Source organism: Eublepharis macularius, chromosome 2 (genome assembly GCF_028583425.1).
Source record: "Eublepharis macularius isolate TG4126 chromosome 2, MPM_Emac_v1.0, whole genome shotgun sequence".
Taxonomy (NCBI): Eukaryota; Metazoa; Chordata; class Lepidosauria; order Squamata; family Eublepharidae; genus Eublepharis; species Eublepharis macularius.
In genome coordinates, this window is record NC_072791.1 from 49,625,686 (window position 1) to 49,630,991 (window position 5,306).

Sequence of the window (5,306 nt, forward strand, 5' to 3'; positions counted from 1 at the left end):
CTGGAGAACCAGGTTTGATTCCCCACTCCTCCACTTGAAGCCAGCTGGGTGACTTTGGGTCAGTCACAGCTTCTAGCTCTCTCAGTGCCACTAACCTCACAGGGTGTTTTGTTGTGGGGATACTGATAACATACTTTGTAAATCGCTCTGAGTGGGTGTTAAGTCATCCTGAAGGGTGTTATATAAATTGAATGTTGTTGTTGTTGTTATGAGGCCCACATACTCACAGGCTCACCTCTCCCTGCGTATTTTCTGTGTTGCATCTTTGTTCTTCCCAGCAGGGTCTACTGTCAGTACTCCCCTTCGTACAAGGCAAGTTCTGCAACAGCACAGGCTTGAGCCTTTTCAGCAGCTATCCCTTGCCTTTGGAAATTTGGCTGGGGAGCTCCTACCCTTCTGGTGAGGCTGCAGAACAGCTCTGGCTGCAGATCAACAGTCGGAAGGCTCAATTAGACATGATGGTCCCCATGCCCACTACAAGGCTATAGTCATTTTAAGCCTGGGGCTGTCTTCTTTCAAAAAATCTGCAGCGGCTCAGTTCCGAAAGCCAACTTGACAGCCCAGTTGGTTAGAGACCCAGGCATTCTTGCCCCAACTGAGAATTGAAAATAGCATGGGGTGGGGGGTGGTTAGGTGCTCAGGTGGCAGCAGAGGTGAAAGGCAGTGTTTGCCGGGTAATGGAGACGCCTGCTTCTACCCCCCTAGCTGTTCTCTGCTGACATGCACTGCTCCTCGCCTCAGTTACTACCAGGGCTCCTGTCTTTCCCTCCCCATGTGCCATCTTCAAGCCTCCTCAGCCTGGGAAGACTATCTGGGTCTCTGTCCAGCAAGGAGCACCCTCAGATTGTCTTTCAGGATCAGGCCCTTGCAGAAGACAACCCCAATCTCCAACTAGTGGTGGCATCACCATGGCCAACATAGGATGCCATCATGTCTCCTTAAGCCCTGAACCCAGAAGGGAGATATTCATTAGCAGAGGGCACGAGGTCTTTTTACACTGGTTTTTATATTTTCATAATCTATTTTTTTAAAATTTTTATAAAACTCTTATTATAAAACTCTTTTTATAATTTTATTACCAGCCTAGGGTTTTGAGATCCTGAGATGCTCAAGGGGAACAGGGGGAAAATGGGTATTTTAATATTTTAAATAAATAACTACATATGTAAAATCATGCTATCCTGCATAATTTAAATGAAAATACTACATCACTATTCAGAACAGACTTTAATGCTTCTCAAGGACTACAGCCTCCAGTTTTTAGATCCCTAGAACATGACAAAATTGTTCTTTTATCTTTATCTTGACAGCTAAAACATGTAAATATAATTTTCAGTTGATTTTAGACTTTCAAGTGTTCCTTTATATTGAGTTAAAACAAACGTATGGGGACAAAGAAAAATAATACGGTGGTATTTTATAAGCAACCCTTAAAAGAATCGAAACAAAACCTATCCAAAGCAGTTTCTAACATGACACATAGCACTTATGTATTGTCAAAGGCTTTCACGGCCGGAGAACGATGGTTGTTGTGGGTTTTCCGGGCTGTATTGCCGTGGTCTTGGCATTGTAGTTCCTGACGTTTCGCCAGCAGCTGTGGCTGGCATCTTCAGAGGTGTAGCACCAAAAGACAGAGATCTCTCAGTGTCACAGTGTGTAACAAAAGTCTCAGTGTGACACTGAGAGATCTCTGTCTTTTGGTGCTACACCTCTGAAGATGCCAGCCACAGCTGCTGGCGAAACGTCAGGAACTACAATGCCAAGACCACGGCAATACAGCCCGGAAAACCCACAACAACCAACATAGCACTTATCTTTCTTGCCTGTAAGGAGGTGGTTCTTTACAATTTCTCCAATTAACCTTATGGGATCCATTGCCTCATGATGTTATAACTAATTACAGCAATATTTTAGGAGTACTAGATATTGAATGGGACAGTAAATATAACCATGGGATAGGCAATCTCTGCATTCAAAGTATACTTTTGACAGCTATATAATGTATGAAAGATACGTATTGCTAAGCTAATTTAATAATTCAAAATCAGTATACCTACAAGTACCTGTATGCCCTGCTTGTGAACTCCCAGAGCCATCTGGATAGCCACTGCTGTCAAACAAACACTAGAAAGAAATTTGGCAGATAATCCTCTCCTTTCCAGATACTTGAGATTCACAGAAGGGGGAGAAGTCTGCTGACATCTCTGGTCATTGTGAATGGTCAATTCCAAAAAACCTCAAGTTTTGTTGGGAGAAGATAATTAGTCCATGCTCTTACCTTACCCCAACAGCACTTGTTGACGCTAAAAAAAAAATGATGCTGTGAGTCGCAGGTCCCTGGTGAAGCAAAGAAACCACAGATGTCGGAGGGCTGCAGTGAAGATGAGAATCAGAAGGTATCTCACTTCCCACCTCTTCAAACAGTGGTGTATCAGCTGGATCAACACATTTTGTATTTATCTGACATGTCAAGTCTTAGGACGGTGTTAGCAGCACCTTCTTCTATACCTTGTTAATACCTTCAGATTCTCTATCCTTCTTTCACTATAGGCCAAAAAATACCTGAATTAATAAACTCCATGCTTTCCTTTTTTCTAGTTGTTTGGTATTATATAGTTATATAAATATGTTCCTCAGGCTGCAGGACATACAGAGGCTTAAATATTTATGCTTCGGCTGGCAGAGAAGTGCTTCTCTCCCTCTCCTTCCCTCTGTCCCACACACACCCTTTAAAAAGCAGCTCTCAAGTTTATAATCACTACAGCTCCCACATTCACCTTGGTAACAGACGGGTATTTGCTTGCACAGGACTCTTATTCCAGTAGTAACTGACACTGCCTCTACAACTCCATTTGCCTTATCTAATCCACTGTTAGAGGCTGGCTTGCATCAGATAAAAACATATGAGGAATACCATCCCAGGGAGGAATTTCAACATGCTTTTTTTGCTTACCTCTTTCCGAGGTGTTTTCTAATAAAGGCCATGGCCACCATGGCTGCATGGGCATGCAATACTACAGAACATATATTCCATTTTAAAAAACATAGTACAGAAGAGATCATTGAACATAATTTCAAAAGAAAATGAAACAGATGATACTGAACAAGCCTTCTTACTTCTACTTATGATTGTTGTTCCAAGGAAATAGATTAGTTTGCTCCAACTCCACAGCTGACTTTGGCAGGAGGCAGGGGGGAGACATTCTTTTCAAATGTTTCAGGGAAGGTGAGGGGCTTGACCAATCAAAAAAGTGTGTGTATGGGGGGAATTAAAGTAACTTTTTGTACCTTAAAAGGACAATGGCAAACACTGAGTCTCTCTACACTAGAAATCTGACAAGTGAAGAACTACCCAGGAAGGGTAGTTTAAAACAAGAGCTGGCAGCAGGGCAAAGGCTTTTCTATACACTGTAGCTGTGTGAAGGGGCTGGGAAATGCCAGTAGGGAAACTTCAGCCTATTATAACCTCTCCAGGTCCAAGCTTGGCTCTAGAATACAGCTCCAGCCCATTTTCATTCCTGGCTGCCCTCTGGTTGTGATCCCACAGAGTTTTAGACTGGAGAGGTGAAATTGACAGAGACTTAGGAGGCGAAGATGAAATTAATGAACCCGAGTGATCTCCGCTGGCTCTATCTTTCTAAACTACACTTCCTGGCTAACATTGCATCTCCCTACACTTGACGAACATGCACCATGGTGTCTCATGTAGAGAGACCCATTGATGTAGGGTCAGATGGGATTGGCCTTTGGCATGGAGGGGCAATGGACAAAAATCATTGGGACCAGCAACATCTGGCTTGGGCAACTAACAATAGTTGGACCTGTTATCATGCAGTAAGATTGCTTGAAGGATAGGACATCTCCTAGACTCTGTGTAGCAAAAGAGCTGAGCAGGACAAATTTTTGCCTCTTATCCTGCAATCCTAAGCAGAGTTGATGTCAACGGGCATGGAAACACTACAAGGGAACAGCAGTGGAACAGAGTGCCCTCAAGCCATAGGTGACTTATGGCAACCCCTGATGGGGTTTTCTCAGCAAGAGACTAACAGAGGCTGTTTGCCATTGCCTGTCTCTGCAACTCTGGTCTTCATTGGAGGTCTCCCATCCAATTATTAACCAAGGCCAACCCTGTTTAGCTTCTGAGATCTGATGAGATCAGGCTTGCCTTTGCTATACAGGTCAGGGCATTACAACAAGACAACCAGTTGGTGTAGTGGTTAAGAGCAGCAGGACTCTAATCTGGAGAACCAGGTTTGATTTCCCACTCACCTGTAGCCAGCTGGGTGACCTTGGGTCAGTCACAGCTCTCCAGAGCTCTCTCGGCCCCACCTACCTCACAGGGTGATTGTTGTGAGGATAATAATAATATACTTTGTAAACTGCTCTGAGTGCACGTTAAGTTTTCCTGAAGGGTGGTATATAAATCGAATATTGTTATTATTATTATAACCTTTAAGCACCTCTAAAACACACCTCTAGATAACTAGAAAGCAGAACAGGAGGATTATATTCCTTCGCTAATGACATGTTTACAGCAAAGCAAGTTTTAGGCATGTTTCCAGAAATTAGCCAGTTTAATGATTTAAAAGGCCATGTGATAATCAGAACAGCATTCTGTTACTGAAAAAGATACACTGATGCACGGACCAATGAAGTGACAGTTCCCACGGTAGTGAACCTGTGATAAAGTATCCGGGTGGCTATAACAGCTGTCAGCCCTTTCAACAGCTCTGCCAGTATATTTATTTTGCATTCTGCTTTTCAAGAGCTCAAGAGCCCAGCAATAGAAAGTTTTAGAAGTATTAAGATTAAATACAGAAGGAGGCAGCAAAACATAGTAAAACTCTTTGATCCATGTTGCCTATTTCGAAGACTACCACTTGCCCGCACACAGAGCTCTTCAGCAGTACCTTTCTTGACCTTGCCATTACCTGCAGAAACCAGGCACTGCTTAAGAAAGCAAGCAGGCACGTGGCAGCAATCGGTCAGTTACCGTGCCATACTATGCAGAGCGACTCCAATCTAAACCCATTTCACAGCCTTGCACTGTTAGATCTGACATTTGCTACAAAGAGTACCCTTCTCACAGCTGCTCTATTCAGCTCATGCCAGGCTGACTTATAGCCTATTAGGCCAGCTCCACCACGTTACAGAAACAAATGGTCTGACAACGATAACTGCTTTAGTTTTTTGTACTGGAGATCTGTTAAGGCCTCATTGTTTTCACTTTTGGAGCCACAGAATACAATTGTATTTACAAGAGTTATGCTACAGAAACCACACATATAATGCACAACTGTTTGGCT